Here is a 19,417-nt window from a genome sequence, read left to right as displayed (position 1 = left end):
GCATTGAAAACATATGATTAACCTAGTTCTTGATTAGGTTTTAGCATTTTAGTTCACATGATAAAATTGCTTAGAATTACATGTGGTTTGATTTTAGTTTTAATCCATTTTTTAGAATTTTAATTTGTTTCTTAATCCTTTTTAGATTTAATTGATCTTTTCAATCAAATTGACATTCTTGTTAGAATTTGATATGATTTTATGATTAATTACATCTTAACCAATGACATGTTCCCTTAGTTCTAGAATAATTTAGAATTAGGTCAGATGGCTTAATATGATTAATGTCTAGGGTTGAAGTCATTATCTCTTTGTGCATTTATTTTTTGACTGATTTCACCATGATTGATTAAGTTGATCAAAGTTCACTTTGATCAATTAAATCCTTTGACTGCGCTTATTTACACAGTCTATTCAAGTGATCAAAAGTATCTTGATCATTTGATAGGACCCATCCCCTGTACCGGATGCATTGGATCACAACACCTCAACAAGTCAAAGACTTCACATTCAAGTCAATACAAGTCAGAAATTGCAGACATACTGGATTACTGTTCAAGCACGATAAAGGATCATCTTTAACACTCGTCAAATATGATCCAAATTGCATATCATGATCCTTAAGTAGTAGAGAATGGATAAGAGGGAGAATTCATATCCTCATTCTGAATATCTTTGGGTACAGGAAAAATGACCCAGTTGCTCAGGGTATTCACCTCTACTCAAAGACTTTATTGAAATTCAAATCGGATAATTGATAAGTCTTTCTACACAGATGTTGCAGCTAGACTGGAGATCAAGATCTCAACCTCTAGAGTTTCTTTTCCCTTTTTGTTTGTTCAGTATAAGACTAAAATGATTTTGTGTATAAACTCAAAAACACTTAAAAATACGACTATAATTGTACGCCACGAGCCTTAAGCAATGGAGAAGGGATGTGAGGAAGCATTCATATCCTTATTCTGAATATCTTTGGGTACAGGACGAATGACTCAATTGCTCAGAGTATTCATCTCCATTCATAGAATTTAGTACAATTCAAATTAAAACATATCTTCTCAAGAATAAAAACAAACTCAACCCATCAAATTCATTTTTGCCTTTGGGTATCTTTTCAAACCTTTTCAGAAAGGACATGTTACTTCCGTTTTATCATGAATGAAGCTTAAGCTTCTCATGCACGATCACATAGGTAATGTTTAACTGATAGAATTCAATCCAAGCACATCCATTCTACCACAAACAAACAAACTCTTAAGCCTCTCATGTGCGAGCATACAAGCAACGTTGACTGTTAGAACGCGAATATTAACACAATTCATTAAAAACAACCAACGCATCCGTATTTTCTACCACGAACTACGGAGTTATGATTTCCTTATTGCAATATAAGGATTCGTAGGCACGAGGATCCGAATCCTTGGCGAGCACGTTAATTATTAATTTCTTTTTCACCCTGATTATTAAAACCTTTTTTCCCCTTTCGCAAGTGATTTTTAGATAGTAACACTCGTTCGAGCAAAGAACAATCAAAATGGTTCTCGTTGAGTACAACAAATGTGAGGGGTGCTAATACCTTCCTCTTACATAACCTACTTCCTTACTATTTTTCTCTTACCCTGGGTTTTATCGATGTTTTCCCTTTCCTTCAGGAATAAATAAAGTTCGATGGCGACTTTGTTGTATCTTTGAGTGTGCGATATGCTCGGGTATATTTCTTGTAGCATCAATTTAAATTAAGTTTCTTCCTATTAAAGAAAAATATTGTCCCAATTTACTAATTAATATGACTTATCTGCGGGTGCTATTGATCGATGCAATCCATATTCTGGTCTCGCTTCTATTAATTATTTTTATAGACAAACTTGCTTTATTTTACATTTTAATTCCCCTTCTCATTCAAAATCTGATTAGCCTTAAATTTACATAGCAACAATATATAGCAGCAAAGTTGATTATAATTCCCCATGGGTTCGACAACCTTTTATACTCTGATACATTATGTGCACTTGCGGAAATCATCTAAGAGAAGGAAAACATATATCATATCAACGTCTTCCTCGTAGGGTGTCTTTAAGCACATTTTATTTTCTTTGTTAGAAGATGATTCTTTAAGATTTTCTCCCGGGGTTGATACTTCTCCTCTTCTTCTTCGTTTTAGTATTGAAGAAATTTCTTCATATTATTTGTCATTTTTAAACAAGAGGATCCTTCATTTGATGTTGAATCTTACAAAGATCATTCAACTATTGAGTGTGTCCTTTCTAAGGATTGTAATGGTATGAGTAAGATGAGGATGATGATTTTACAGTTTGGATTCCCCCATATTTGAGTAGTCAAACTAGTTTGCTCATATTCTCTATAGTTTTCTTCATTCTTGATTTTTCCTGAAATTCATGAAAGCTCCTATTGATTTAGGAATTGGATTAAACTTCCAATTATTGATTCTAAGATATTTGTTAGTGATACAGTTTCCAACAAACTTTCCAATACTTGTATATTTAAAAGAGCATCCAAGATTATCTTCTTTGTCTCGTGTTTTCATCTTCTCTGGTTTGATACTTGGAGAATCTCCATATATCAGTTTTAGAGCATCTCACATTTTCTTGGTGGTTTTGCAAAGATGAACATAGTGAATAGTTGTGTTATATAAAAACATAATCTTTTTGGTTTTGAAAAACAATTCAAATTTTATCTTTTCCTCTTTGGTCAAAAAGAAAATTGGGTTTATCTACTATTTCATCATTTAGTTGATGAGTAGGGATAAATAGATCTTTGACAATAGTTTCCCTAACTCATAGTTTATGTTTTAAAGAGAAATTCTAAACCTATCTTACAAAAGATAAACAATCTTGCTGTTTTTCAAAAAGTGATGGTGTTTAAAAAATCTCTTGTCGGAATTCATCTTCTTTCTGAGAAGATTAGTCCTTAAACAGGAGTTAGGCTCTGATGCCACTTGTTAGACTTGAGACTTCACAGACAAGAGGGAGGTGATTATGTTGTTTGGAAAAATGTGGTTTTAAAAAAAATTGTGAAATAAAATCAGAGTTTAAGCTATTTAAAAAAACTAAGCAGTGGAAAATAAATTGAGGAAATAAAAGGAGTTAAGGGAAAAGAGAAATGCCAAGAGTTATAGAGTTTCGGTCAAATCAAAAGGAGTTACTCCTCTCCAAGAATTGATCTTGAGAGTTTCCATTAAAAATTGAGAGTTTTTAGTAAGAAAGACTCAAGAACCCCCTTATATAAGGAAATGGTGATAAATCTTTAATCAAAATATATAAGATGATAGACGTATGCGCTTGCATCTTTTCTTTATAGCCATCTTGAGAGTGAAATGGCCGACCATCCTTCCCAAACAGTGGAATAAAGCGGTTAGTCATCTCTCCATAAACACAGACATTAGAGCGGTTAGTCTTCAAGTTCCATAACCTTTGAGCTTAATACCTTAGTTTTGTACGGGTTAACCAAAAACCTGTGAGATTTTAACACTGGGCTGATCTCTAACCAGTGAAGCTTTTAGATACCTGGATGAGCTTCAACCTATCTTGGTTTTAATATTGGGCTGACCAAAAACCTAGGAGATTTTATCGTAGGATAATCTCCAACATAAACTAGGACTGACATACCCAATCCCAAACAAAAGCTTCTTACGGGTTTAACTTTAACCCACACAAATCCCAAATTGGATAGCATTCAACCAAGGTATACACAAAAGGTTTCCTTGACGAACTTTATAATTCTATCCATTCTATGATTATAAAATGATCTCACTCATAAAAGGATTTTCTCACAAAAGCAATTGAGCTACATAGTGAGAGAAAGTTAAAGAATATATATATATATTATATATATAATATATATATATTATATATATATATATATATATATTATATATATATATATATTATATATATATATATATATAGATAGAGAGAGAGAGAGAGGAGAGAGAGAGAGATGAAAATGACAAAACACAATTTTGGATGCTTTGAAACGAAAAATGAAATCTCTATTTATAAGCATGAGGATGGCTCAAAAGGAAATTTCATTTAACACATTTTATAACAATTTAATCGATTATCACATATGTCTAATCGATCAGAAGATAAAAATAATAGTTTGTAAGTTCCATTAAAGGAAGGAAAATATATTTAGGTGTTGTACATCATTAAGGCACTGCCTGAATTACTTGGGTGTAAGTTTGAACTAATCTAATTGATTAGACAAAAGACATAATCAATTAGATAAGCTAAATATTTCCCTCTAGCTATTTTAACAGCTCCCAATTCATCTAGCATAACTTCAAAACATTTTTGAGTATATTTTCTTTCATAAAACAATTTGAAAAATATTTTAGTGTATGTGTGTGTACTTTTATCCATATAATTTTACGATAAAGTCCTTTTACCTTACAATCATTCACTCATTACTAAATTAGAAGATCACCAAATATTGCTTCAAGTTTTTGTCGGATATTACTCTTTATGTTGACACATGCTTGAGTGGTTTAAGATGAGGCTTTAGATTATTCTTTGTTTTCCATCATTAGATCATCAAGTTTATCAAACCATAAAGATAGATTTTCATCTTTATTCATTTAATCATTCATGCTTGACTTATCATAATATACTTTAGTTGTTATCATCAAAAGTTAATGTCCTTATTAAAAGCATATCACCTGCAAAACAAAGTTCCATATTTTCCCCCTTTTTAATGATGACAACATATCTCTCAGGGGCGGTGGTAGAAGAAATAATATAGATATATTTGGAGCGATTAGAAACCCCTAAGTTAGATAGAGAATATACCATACTCCCCCTGAGAGTATACTTCTTGCCTTTTGTCAAAATAAAAAAGGTGGATAAAGATGCATTGCTAAAAGTAAATATCCAAACAAGGGTAATTTAAGGAAAGGAAACTAATACTCATATTATTACTAAGGAATTTAAATTACAAGACTGGAAATTGCAAAAAGGAAAATTGTGAAATTCAAATATACAAGAAGGAAATTGCTAAATTGAAAAAAAAAATTGAAAAACAAACAACTAATAAATCTAAGTGAGAATATTCTGCATCAAGATCATCATAGTGGAATAGGTGATGTGGTATTTTGGGTTGGTCAGAAATGAAGTGGTGTACTATGAAGTCTATTTTGTCATTAAGTACATCTATTTTTCCATTCAATATTTTCAGAAGGTCTTTGATTGTAAGTATCTGAGGCGAGTTGTCTGAGCTCTTAATCTCTATGGGTATTTCCTGACTTTTGGTTTTTTCTTCTTTGATGGCTCATTTTCAGTGATCTTTCCATATTTTAGTTCAAAATTCATTGATGCTAGGATAAAACTTCCTATTAAGGTTTTTTTCTTTAAACTCTTCATCTTTAAAGTTGTATCATGTTTCTTACGGTATTTTTATGACTAGATTTCCATATTTAAGGTTTGTCCCCTTTGTCTTGATTTCTAACATGTAGTCAATTACTTGTTGTGTCCAATTTACCTTGACTTTGTTTTCTATCAACCATATTATTTCTACATCTACTTAGGTTAAGAGACCGAATTTACCATGTATGGGAAAAAGGATGTGATTCATTACACAATGAGTCACCCTACTTTTAGGGTATATGTATCCAGCAATGAATGGGTAAGGTATGTGTGATGATGGTTCTTTCATAAGGGATAATGCAATGATGATATAGTTGTATTTGTTGGCTTTATCTACAACCTAAATGATTCTATCTTCATGAGGAAGGTTTAGCGAAATTCCAAATTCTTCCACCGAGAGGTTCATCCAATGTTTTCTTACTTTGCTTTGAAGTATTCCATCGATGAGATAAAGGTTTGAAAAGAACATCTTCACAGGGGAGGTATAGATCATATTTGAAGGCATGTAGAGAAAGGTGGAAAGGTTTAGTTCTTCAAAATTCTTCAAGAGTTTCCATTCTTGGAAAGCTTCTGGGGCTAGGGTATGAACTCCCATAATGGTTCGATTAGAAAAGTGTTGAATTTATGGAATCATCAGTGAGAGGGCTCGAGGTAGAACTTAATTTTATGGAATTCATGATAAGAATAATCTCACTTAATATGTTAAATAAAAAACGTGTGATATAAAAAGAGTGAGAATAAGATACCTTTTTATAGCATGCTTTTCTGAGTGTTTGAGCGTGTAGACTAAGCAAGCTTTAAATGCAGATTATGCTGCTCAAAAATCAAATCAAAATTATCATTTTTTGAGTCTCCTAATCGATTAGATTATTGCTCTAATCGACTAGATTTTCCAATATCTCAGGGTTTTGTATTATTTCTCTAAGTAGACGAAAATTGTTAGTGCTAGTTTAAACAAGACTTTAAGGGTATTCACAGTTAAATAATAGCAAGTGTTTTAAAAGTGGGAATATCGATCTCACAAAGATTGCAATAGCTTAAATTGATTCTCATAGTAAAATCTTGTGAATTGCCATGAGCAATATGATAACAATAATAATGGGTTATCACAAGTTCAAGTTATATAACAATAAATAATAATAAAGAAGTTAGATCAATGGTGAGAGTCATGTTCGACAATAATCTATTTAAAGAATTTCATATCTTATGTGTGTATGATGAGATCTGTTATGACAGAGGAGGCAAAAAATGATCTAGTGGTGTATGTCTACAACATCAGAGCATATGTATTAAGTTAAGGGAACAACTCTAGAGGTCTCACAATAACATTAAAACATGTAAAGTTTAACTTTTTATTTGCCCTATGGTTGTATTCCTTTATCTCTAACATGACTAATATAGTGAATATGTCTATCCTACTATTTTCAACCATATTTACTTATTAGTTTCATCAGTCAACGGGTCTCTCAATCATTAACAAACTCTTACCTATTTATAAGGTGAACAATCAAAGAAACAAATGTATAAAAAATATTTCACATAGTAAAATACATCACTTCAAATCACACCATTTAACACAAAATACTACCTTTCACTTAAACTTCACATTTGTCAAAATAAAGAGGTTTAGCTCATGGTGAACAAAAGAAATACAATAATACAAGTTATTACTGCTAACATTTCTAAACACATATGAGAATAAAATATGAACCAAAGTATTACATTATACTCCTTGCAATCTTTCAATCAACATGAGGCAAGTTCTGTCATGCTCAGAAGCTCATCACTTCTTCAATGGAGGGAGAATGAAAGGAAATCTTCACTACTAGTTTAGACTTCTTATTTCAATAACATATTTTTCTTAGTGATTTCTCAAGTCTCTCAACTTTGGAACCTCCTTGCATTTCTTTCAAGAGGTTCCTTTTATATCCTATAAATTTTAGGGTTTTGTCTTGTCATTGGATCACAAGCCTTATGAATATTCATTGTTTTTGCCCTAGGAAATCAACATATTCGTTCTCCTTTCCCTCAAATCAGCATCAAATATTACAATTCTAGTGTGCAGGGGACAACACATCATGTGGCAGGTCTTCTGCACAGACAAACAAGCAGTGCGTAAAATTCAAGGTGCGTCAGCTTTTATAGGTTTTTGTCTTGTAGTGTTTGATATAATCCATCCAGTTTTCAAATTACTTAGACTTGATTATCCATATTGTTGCATGTCTTCCCTAATATTGAGGACCTTCGCTCTTTTCAGCATCTTCTTGCTTTAAGGCCTGCTGGTAAGTAGGTTGAATTTATGCTTCAGTTCTGTTATGCCATAACTTATCATTTTAGCACTCCTACACAAGTGAGAAATACATAAAACTCACAAAAGAGAGCACCTATTATTCTCTACACAAATTGCAGTAAAATAGAAAAATATACTTGAATTACCCTAATAAAGCTTGCTAACATAAAATAAAATTAAGTAATAAAGGCTTTAGTCTCTCACAAATAGTGAATTATCAGAGAGTATCCATAACCTGGTGTTTCAGCAAGATATGCATCTACAAGAAGTACAAAAGGCTTAAATTTCTCTTGTTGGGATATGTGATGCCTTAAATTCCTTCAATCTCCCTGGTTCATTAGTTGATGAGGTAAATCTCTTCGTGGAGGAAATAACAAGGAAGGATAAAGCTATGGCCTCAACTCACGTCATTTTATCTGCTACAAAGTCATATCTTTCCTCCGTTAAGGTATATCTTGAAAACTTGCGCCTTGAGAATGCCTTCATGGCCCAAAAATTAAACAAAACATCCATTGTCGGTCTCACGGCCTTTTCCGAGTCCTTTGAGAACACTTTGTTGTAAGTGGAGTATTTTTACTCTCTTATGCATATTTTGAGGGATCAAGTACAATTATACTAGATGCTTAAAGATGGAAAAGTTATCTGTCTTAGAGATTAGTCGTGTCCTTCTCTATCCTTTTTTTCTTGAATGCAATACCCTGTACTTGGAAGTGTAAGTAAATGAATTTGAATTGAAATATTGCTTTTACCTATTTAATGTATATGCCTCTGACCCCGAGTTACTTGCTCCAACTTTGAATTAACTTATGAGGTTTTTGCTAGAAGCTTATTAGACTTATCTAGGGCCATCGAAGCTAAGTGTCGGTGCTCCTTGATCTAAGATGAAAACATGTTTTGAGGTTGACGTGTGGCAAACTCACGGTGACCTCTAGAGTGGCTAGCTACCAAGAGGGGGCAGGCCAATTATAGTATTTCGAGTGGCTCTTCCACTTTCTTTGTGTGTGTGTGCGCTTTGCATTGTGGAGTTTTGATTACTTTAGTAATACGTTTATGGAATTTATGATAGCACCCCTGAGCCTTTCGATTAGGGATTGGATCTTTTTGGTCGTACCCTGGTTCGTCGTTACCTTACACTATCATAAAGAGAAGAGATGTTTTAGAACTTATGTTTAGTTCATTAAAATGGTAATATTTCTTTGGTTAGTTAATCAATTATTTAAATAAACAGCAACATAATAAGGTTGTAAACATAACCAACTACTCTTGCTTACTTGGCCGTCGTGGTTTGTTCTTCTGGAAGGAGGCTGAACATTCGTGCTTCTTAGTTAGCTGACGAGGGAGGTTATGTTTATCTCCATGACCTTGCACTTTCCTTGGTCTTTAAACACTTCCTGGTATATCCTTTTGACTCCTTCGAGGTCAGAATTAATTGTGATCGGCTCACCGTGAAGATTGTTGAATTTTAGTTTGAGGTGAACCAGGGAAGCCACCACATCTAGAGCCACCATAAAAGGTCTGTCGATTATGCAATTATAAACTTTCTTACAAGGAACCATAAGGAACTATAAGTCCACAATTCTAATGTATTTTCCGTCTTCCACATATATCATTAGCTCAATGTATCCACGAGGATTGATTGTTGTGTCATTGAATACTTGTAAGTTTTACCCTTTGTATGGCCACAATTTTTCCTTTTTCAGACCCATCTTTCTGAACAACTTGAATACATTATGTCACTAGAACTGCCACCATCGACCAGTATCCGAAATACGTCAAAGTGGCCGACTGTGGCAGTTATTATTGGAGTAAGCCCTAATAGCCAATCAGTATTGATTCTATTTACTTTTGTATCATGACCTTGATACACACACAAACACACACACAACACACATACACACACACACACACACCACAACACACACACATATATATATATATATATATATATATATATATATATATATATATATATATATATATATATATATATATATATATATATATATATATATATATATATATATATGTATATATATATAGGACAACAATGATGCATATAGGCTATTATGTGAGTAGACTAATAATCGTATCTCACATGTAATGGATATGAGGTATCAAGTCTTCACATTAATATAAATAGTATGAGTAATATTTATACTAGATTGGCGCACCTTGAGAATATTGCATAGTTTGTTATGCGAGTGTCATAAGTTATTCTCATAGGAATAATGGTGTGTACCATCCTTCTACTTGAAACCACTATGAGTCCTTAATATGGAGTTGAGAACTTTTTTCTAATCAAACATTATCAATAACATGATGACCATAAAGATGGTTGATGATTTGTCTACAAATCATGTTGAGGGACATGAGTGACCTAGAAAGAATTTGTCATTCGTACATATGCATAAGTAATATTTATGAGCCCTTTGATATAGTATGATTGTCAAATGCATGATCATACTAAAATAAGTTAATATGAGATATTGAACTTATTTGTTGTTATCAAGTATACTTGGGGATCAAGGAATATAATATTGGATTATACAAGGGTGAGATATTATATGCCTTATGTTCAAAATAGATATAAGGGTAAAAGGGTAATTATGCACATGATCATTATCATAGAAATGTTATGTCAGATCACACGACATTCTCGTCACTTGGATAGTAATGATGTGCTGCTAGGTACCACTTACTTTTTATAATATTAAATACATGATTCAATATTATTGTCAACGTAACGAGAGCCTACATGATCACACGCATAGAGTATTGACAATTGAACGAATGATTAAATAAAATAAAATTTAATTTGATTAGATGTTAATTTATTATTTAATAAATTAATACAAATTTAATTAGATTAAATGTGATTCAATTAAATAAATGAGAATTGACGGCTAATTAAATTAAATATGATTTAATTTAATTAATATTTTATTTTATTTTATTGTAAAAGTTTAGTTAAATATAATAATATTTTATTTAATTAAAATAGTTTAATTAAATAAGATTGAACTTATTTTAGAAATGTCCAAATAAGAGCATAAGGGTTTTTGGTAGATCTCTATAAATCGAGGAGATATCTTCTAAGAAGACGACTAGTATCGTGTTCCATTTTATGTTTGTGTGGACTACGTAGAAACATTGATATCTTTCGTCGTTCGCGATCAAAGATAAATCACGTTTTAAGCAATATTTGTTGAATAATTATTTTGATCTTTGATTTATGATTAATGAATTAATCAAAATCCGTTCATCGAAATTATTCTTCTAAAAAGATCAAAGTTTTTAAAAACGTCCTCTCAAATCCCTTCGATGTTATCCGAGCATAATTCTAATTAACTCATTAAATTAGAATATGATTTATACATATAATGATATTTATATGATGATGTAATCATAGTAATATGCATTTGTTTGATTAAATTGTTTTTACTAATATATAATTGAATTTGATTCAATTGAATTTTATTTAAAATTTTGAAATTACGTGTGTGCACTTTTAATAACTATTGAGTTGTAGCAGTGTAGTATACTTTTATGATTAACGTTCTTAACTTTAACCATGTAACTGTCGTAACATGACTTCACTATCTAATGAGATATAATATCCCAAGGTATATTCTTATACATGTTATTGAATATAAGATATTCAATTCTTGGGGTGGTTGTTTATAATTTGTTGTTATAACTTTTTGTTTCAAGTTTTATATGTAACATATAGTAACATAAGATTGATTATAGAGTGTTAAAATGGGTCTGACCCATGAATCATATATTTTAGAAAATTTTGATATAAATAGGTTATATTTCTAAAAATTTATTTATTTCACTTTCGCTTCAAGACTTCCGGAACATCACTTTTGCTATTGTAAACCGGAACTCATAGAGTAAGTCTTCCAGTTCACAATAACATATCGGAACTCTTTGTACAAGATTTTCGATCCGCTCCAGATTTGAGACGTTGGACCGGAACTCTTGGTAAAAGACTTATGATTGTCAAACTGTTTACCAGAAGTCTTCTTAAAAGACTTCCGGTTTTCAAGTTGTTTACTGGAACTCTTCTTAAAAGACTTCATATTTTCATTTAATTCACTAGAAATCTTATTAAAAATGTTCTGGTGTTCAAACTTCACTTTTTTCACACCAGAACTCTTTTTAGAAGTGTTCCGATGCGTTTTTTTTAAAATAATTTTTTTTTATAGTGGTTCGAAGACGAGGTGTCGACGGTAGGATTCCATATCATAGTTTAGGACGAGACGCGTCTACATCTGCAGCAGAGCCGATTGGCTATCCAGGAGGGTCGTACGATACGTAAGTACGAGCATCATGTTGCTCGATATTTATGGTTTAGTGAGGTAAATAAACGACGTATATTTGATATTGAATAATATTTGAATATTTTATATTGTGTTTTATAATATGTGTTTTAATTGTTTCAGGAGAGAGGTCCGAAGAAAGAGTTGAAGGTGGCTGGACGCGGACTTAAACTGACATCGAGGGTTCCACAAGCTCTTCCACAACAGATGGAGAGTTGGGTTTCTAGGTCTGAATTATCTTCACTTCAGAGAACTAGTTTGACGAAGATAGACACAAACCTGATATCCGCATTTGTGGAGAGATTCCATCTAGAGACATCTTCATTTCACATGTCGTTTGGTGAGATGAGCATTACTTTGGATGACGTCTCTTGTTTGCTTCACTTGCCCATCGGGGATGTGTTCTGGAGCCCTCAATATGTCACTGAAGAGGTTGTTGTTGAACTTGTTGTTGACTACTTAGGAGTGTCACAGAGTGAGGAACATACACATGTTCGTAGCTACAGGGGTTCTTACTATAAATTGGAGTGATTATATGATTTATTCGTACAACATATAGCTGCTTATAGCTGGACATATGCGACTAGAATATGTTTGCTGATGTTTGTGGGTTTCGCAATTTTTACCGACAAGACATTTACGCTTGTCGAGGCACGATACCTCTTATTGTTTACGGACTTAAAGAGATGTTCGGGATACAGTTGGGGAGCAGCTGAATTGGTTATCCTTTACAGATACCTCAGAGATGCATCCATGTTCAATTGCAAGCAGCTCGATAGATATACTACTCTTCTACATGTATTTAATTTAAATTTGTTTATTATGCATTAATTAATTTTATAAAGTATGTTAATTTAATTTAATTTATTTATTATATTTTAATATTGTAACAATGTTGGATTCACGGGTACTTTTCAACAGTTGAAAAAAGAGGAGAGAATTGGAAACCAACTGATAATTTTTGTCTTCCTCGAGCGATGAGATAATCCTATAAGCAAGGAGTCCTGAAGGTGGATGACTTGCGACCTATTTTGAACGAGCTGACACATGCCGACGTCATATGGTGTCATATGGTTCAACTATCAGTATCCTTGTATTTCTCACCTTTATCACAACCAAATATTAATTTGTTACTTCTCCATCTCTTACCTATTTCAGTATTTTAGCAAGTGATAATAACGGTTACTTTATTATGGATTTCAACCTCTTAATCCACCTGAGCACCTTTTCTCCTGTACCAAATCTTTGAGTAGTTAAAAAATCGCCAGAAGTATCTACACATATTTGGGGAAGAATTTCCATACCTGCACAATAAAAAAATGTCAAAAAAAAAATAAGAATGCAAACCGGAAGACTACAAAGAAGAGTTCTGGATCATAGAAATAACAAACCGGAAATCTTTCAGAAAGACTTCCGGTATATGTTAGTTTGTTAACCGGAACACATATGATAAGTGTTCCGCAACGCTTTTTTTTTTAAATTGAACTAGAACTCTTCAACTAAGTCTTCCGGAACACGTTATGCATTAAACCAGATGTCTTCCACAAAGTGTTCCGGTTTGAAAAAAAACATATTGGAAGTCTTTTCTAAAGTGTTCCGATACGAGGGTGAATAATGCAATTTTCGGAAGTCTAAATTTAGTGGTTAAAAGTGAAATGGTAAATTTTTAAAAACAAACAAGGATAAACGAGTTTTCAATTATGATAAATTGACGCCGTGAGTTTTCTTATATTATAAGAAATACATTTTTATTAGGTTGCATAGATTGCAATTTTCTTTATTGTTTTTAGAGAAAAAGAAAATAAACAAGGTCCCGTAGCTCAGTTGGTTAGAGCGTTGGTCTTATGAGCCGAAGGTCGCGGGTTCGAGCCCCGTTGGGACCAATATTTTTCTATAACTTATTTGATGATTTTTGTTGTCTTGAAATCTAAATTAAAAGCATTTGTGTTTATTTTATAATTTATCTTGTAAAAATTCGTCATGCAAAAGTAAAATATTAAATGTTATATAAACAAATGTAATACATTAAATAAGGATGGAAAAACGAGCATACACCCCTTTAGACTCTCTATTTTTTTAAAATGAAGCAAGATTAATATAGTCAATTTAAGTTGTCGAGTCCAAAATCTCAGTCATGCTCCACTTATTGATAAACTAATGAGTTGGTGGGTCGATCCGCTAAACAAAAGTTTTATTAACACATTTTCTAATTATAAATCAAACGTTAACATTTAAAATTTTAGTATAAATTGGACATAAATTAGCAAAGATATTTTATATGTTTTTATATGTTGCCCAACTTCAACTCATAATTTAAACATAGTTCTTTTATATTGACACTAAGGAGCATGTAAAGGCAAATCTTTATGATTGAAAATAACCATCGAATAAACAACAGGCCTACTGTCAGATGGGGACTTTGCAGTAGGCACGAAAATCTCATGAAGTTTTCAAAATATGGCAACAACTTTAGGACATGCCAAAACTACGTCAAGTGTTCAAAATAAACGACAATGGAAAAGATCATTCATTCGATTCCTTATTTTGTGTTCAAGATGCACATTTTTGACAAGGATAACCTTCTCGTACAAAAAGCAACGAGGACTTACAAAAAGTGAGTGGAAATGAGACACTTTGAGAAACCCTACTGTGAATAGGAGTTTTGTAAGGGTTCAACCGAGGGCGATTTTTAAGGATGCCAACAAGAATTGGGCATTGAAGGGTGGCCAATAAAGATTGGGCTTTAGTGGAAATGGATAAACATAGTTTAGGCTTCAAGAAGAGATGCCCAAATGAAGTATTTGGACTCTGATGGGAATAGAGGACCAAATCAACAAGATTTGGGCTTGACGGATACGAAGGGTCAAATTGACACAATTTGAGCTTTATGGATATGAAGGGTCAAATTAACAAAATTTGGGCTCTAGGGAAATAAAAGACGAAATTAACAAAATTTGGGGTGGTTGGAGAAGAAGGGTCAAATTCTACAAGATTTGGGCTGGTTGGAGAAGAAGGGTCAAATTCTACAAGATTTGGGCTTTATGGATATGAGGGCCAAATTAACATAATTTGGGCTTTATGGATATGAAGGGTCAAATTAACATAATCTGGACTTTATGGATATAAAGGGTCAAATTAACACAATTTGGGCTTGATGGATATGAAGGGCCAAATTACAAATTTTGGGCTGGCTGGAGAAGAAGGGTCAAATCAACAAGATTTGGGCTTTATGGATATGAAGGACCAAATTAACATAATTTGGGATGGATGGAGAAGAAAGGCCAAATTCAACAAGATTTGGGCTTTACGGATATGAAAGGTCAAATTAACACAATTTGGGCTAGCTGGAGAAAGAGGACCAAGTTCAGCAAGATTTGGGCTTTATGGATATGAAGAGCCAAATTAACAAAATTTCGGCTGGATGGAGAAGAAGGGCCAAATAAACAAAATTTGGGTTTGATGGATATGCATGGTTAAACAGAAAGTTTAGGCTTTTGCTGAGGATTGGCCAAACAAAAGTTTGGGCTTTAATGGAGAAGGGCCAAATCAAAATTCGGGCTTTATGTGGAAGGATGGTCAAATCTAACAATATTTGGGCTTTAATGGAGAAGGGACAAATCAACAATATTTAGGCTTTATGGACATGAAGGGCTAAGCACAAGTATATGCTTGCTGGAACTAGAGGGATAAACACAAAGTTTAGAATTTTACCGAGAAAAAGGGCACTGACCAAACAAAAAGTTTGGGCTTAGAGGATAGAGGGCTAAATAAAAAGTTTAGACTTTTGCTGGGGAGTTAGCCAAACACAAAGTTTAGGATTAAAAGATAAAGGACTAAACACAAAGCTTAGGCTTATATGGAAGAGGGGATAAACAATAAGTTTAGGCTTTAATGAGAGTATGGTTAAACAAAGGTTTAGGCTTGAACAAGGCAGTGGCCAAACGGAAGTCTCGGCTTGAGGGAAGAGGGGGGGCTAAACAAGAAGTTTAGGCCTTGAACCGGATGTGGCCAAACAGGAGTCTAGGCTTGAGGGAAGAAGGGGGGCTAATATAAGAAGTCTAGGCTTTGAACCGGTACTGGCCAAACGAGAGTATGGGCTTGATTGGGAGTATGGCTAAACAAAAGTTTAGGCTTGGAGGAAAAGAGGCTAAATGAAAGTTTAGGCTTTATGGGAGAAAGACTAACCAAAGGTTTAGGCTTAAATAGGTAATGTGAAAAGTTTTATAAGGGCTCCCAGTATGATTGGGCTTTAAAAAGGTGTCAAATGGGGTTGGGCTAGATGGTTTTCCATACGGGAGCTAGATCTTGAAGTGATTCACCAAACGAGAACTGACTACCAGATGGAAGCTGGATTTTGAGAGAATAAACCAGACGAGAATTGACTACCAGACAGGAACTGGATTTTGCAAAGATAAGCCAGACGAGAACTGACTACAAGACAGGAACTGGGTTTTGAAAAGATAAACCAGACGAGAACTGGGTCTTGAAAAGATATGTCAGACGAGAACTGACTACCAGACGGCAACTGGATTTTGAAAATATACACCAGACGAGAACTAGATTTTGCGAAGATACGGGAACTGGATTTTGAAAAGATAAGACAAACGAGAACTGACTACCATACGGGAATTGGGTCTTGAAAAGATATGCCGAACGGAAACTAACTACCAGACGAGAACTGGATCTTGTAAAGATACACCATACGGGAACTGACTACCATGCGAGAACTGGATTTTGAAAAGATACACCAGACGAGAACTAGCTCTTGAAAATACGCACCATACGAGAACTGGATTTTGACAAGATAAGCCAGACGAGAACTGACCACCATACGGGAACTGGTTTTTGACAAGATAAACCAGATGAGAACTGACTACTAGACGGGAACTGGATTTTGCAAAGAGTGTGCCAAAGAGGAGATGGGTTTTGAAAGAGTTTACCAAACTTGATTTGGGCTATCAGACGGGAACTGGATTTTGAAAAGATACGCCAGACGAGTATTGACTATTAGACGAGGACTAGATTCTAAAAGGATAATCCAAACAAGAACTGACTACCAGACGAGAACTAGATCTTGAAAAGATACGCAATACGGGAACTGACTACTAGACGGGAGCTGGATCTTGAAAAGATACGCCAGATGGGAACTGACTACCAGACGAAAACTAGATTTTGATAAGATAAACCAAACAAGAACTGACTACCAGACGAGAACTGGATTTTGAAAAGATAAGTCGGATGAGAACTGACTACCAGACGGGAACTGGATTTCAAAAAGATACGCCAGACAAGAACTGACTACCAGACGGGAACTAGATTTTGAAAAGATACGCCAGCTGAGAATTGGACTCTGAAAGTGAGATTAGACGGGAACTAGGTTTTGAAATGTTTGGCTAGACGGGAACTGCTTTGAGATAGTGTTGATCAAAGTTGGACCTTATAAGGTGCTAAGAAAAATTGGGCTTTAGGAACGGACCAATAAGGATTGAGCTTTGGAAGATTCCAAGCAAAATTTGGCTTTGTCTTTTCTAATTAGGGAGAGGTTTCATGCTATGCTAGTTGAATGATATACATGACATGATTAATGCATGATGACTTATGCAATGGTCTTGAAGGTCCAACAAATTCCCCTGAGGTTGGTCATGTGTGATGGACACTGGGATCTATTTTGCTTGGTTACAAGGCTTCTCGTGGACAGGTTATGGGATGTGTTCAACATGACTTCCCAACTTCCTGGACTCTTGATACTGCTAAAGTAGTGAGACTGATCTGGATCTTCCAATGCGTCAGGATTGATCTGAGCAGACAAATTAAATGGAGCGGAACTTCCCATATACGACCAGTCTTACCTTATAATGTTGAGCACCAGCATGGAGTGCCCCAATTACAAGTTATGGAGCAACCTTGTCATAGGAAGATCTAAATCTGATCAGCCTCAATGTCTTTGAAACTGTATGCCCCTGATTAACCATCCCTTGGAGCGGTTGACTTCTTGTGCTCTTCGGATGACCTGCCTTAGTACGAGCCTTGAAGTAACTTTGCCGATGGCTGGGTTATATTTGAGAAATTCCCCTGACTAAGTGATCTTTGGAGATATTTGTGGAATCTCGACGTGATTACCCCGAATGACTAGATCTTGAAGCGGCTTGCCTTTTTTCTCAACAGAGTCTTTAGGCGCTTTTCCCCTGGTAGGATCAACTAAAGTGACTTGCCCCTGCTCAACAAAGACCTCATGGATTTTTTCCCTTAGTGGGATCAATCTTTCCATTATAGAAACTTTCTTGATGTCAAGTGCTTATTCACAAATAAGATTGTTTGTTTTGAAAATGATAATGCTAATGATATGTTTATGTCAGTTTTGAAATCCAAGTATGTTCACTAAAATTATGACATATAGTGAATGGAACACTAATTGGGAATGCCATATCTATACCAACACAAATGATAAGCAAAAACTCTAGAAGTCAGTTTTATTGCGATCTTACTGTAGTATGCTTTAATTAGGTCTTTTGAGGGTTATAACATAGCTTGGTTCACAGTTTCAGAAAAAAAAGGATTTATGGCTCAAAACTTATTATAACCCACTCGTTCTCCTTGGTGTTCTCCAGTCCTACGTTCAACTAGTTCAATACAAACGCTCATTTTACAAAAGGGATTTTGAATGGTGGAAGTGATGGTTAAGGAACTAATGAGGTTCTCGGAGTGGCAGTCACCCACCTTTTGTTTTTTGTTTGTAGTCACACGAATTTGTTCTTGCTGAGGATTTTTCTTTTGATTCCTCTTTTGCTTCTTCGCTTTTTCTTTCCCTAATTTTTCCTGGACTAATTCAAACTTACAATCCACAGGGATGCCCTAATTTTTGCCTAATCGAGATTTTTTTACTTAGCGGACTTTCTTTCTTTTTCTTTGATTTTTTTGATATTGAACTTCTCTTTGCTGGAACAAATCGTGTGACATTTGTTCGTTTGATTTGAAGGGGTTGTGACTGCCTCGTTCCTTTTGTTCGAGAGAGACAACCATTACGGATTTGTGGTTTTCAAACTCTTACGAGGGATAAGATGTGGTTGATCATAAGACAAGAAACTCCTTTTTGTCTTTTTGAAATTTGAACGCATGGTCAAATTAACTAAAAACTACCTTGCCCTGGTTAAGATTGAGGGTTTTTCTGTTTAAAAAGAAACTCCTACTTTTATGTCCTAAGGGGTTGACTAGGGATTATCTTCCTTATAACTCTGGTGTTTGGAGATTTGAAACAATACCTTACGTCGTCGGGAAGATTTTATTAACCCTAACTGGTCTTCCCTTCATTACAAACCCTAACTGACGAAGAGAGAGAACTGGATTATAATTTATGCAACCTTTGGTCCCCACGAGTGGCACGTTCCGAAATTCTCCACAACTCATAACAACATCCCGCACAT

The 19,417-nt window shown here is 34.1% G+C and overlaps 1 non-coding gene across 1 annotated transcript; it reads left to right on the top strand.

The window, feature by feature from the left end:
• The first annotated feature begins 13,805 nt into the window (after positions 1–13,805).
• Positions 13,806–13,879, top strand: TRNAI-UAU (transfer RNA isoleucine (anticodon UAU)). The gene has a single exon. It is a non-coding gene; the product is annotated as a tRNA-Ile (tRNA).
• Positions 13,880–19,417: the final 5,538 nt, after the last annotated feature.

The sequence above is a fragment of the Lathyrus oleraceus genome, chromosome 7 (assembly GCF_024323335.1).
Source record: "Lathyrus oleraceus cultivar Zhongwan6 chromosome 7, CAAS_Psat_ZW6_1.0, whole genome shotgun sequence".
NCBI classification, from domain to species: domain Eukaryota; kingdom Viridiplantae; phylum Streptophyta; class Magnoliopsida; order Fabales; family Fabaceae; genus Lathyrus; species Lathyrus oleraceus.
The sequence above is the reverse complement of the archived record's forward strand: the minus strand, read 5'-3'. Positions and strand labels throughout refer to the sequence as shown.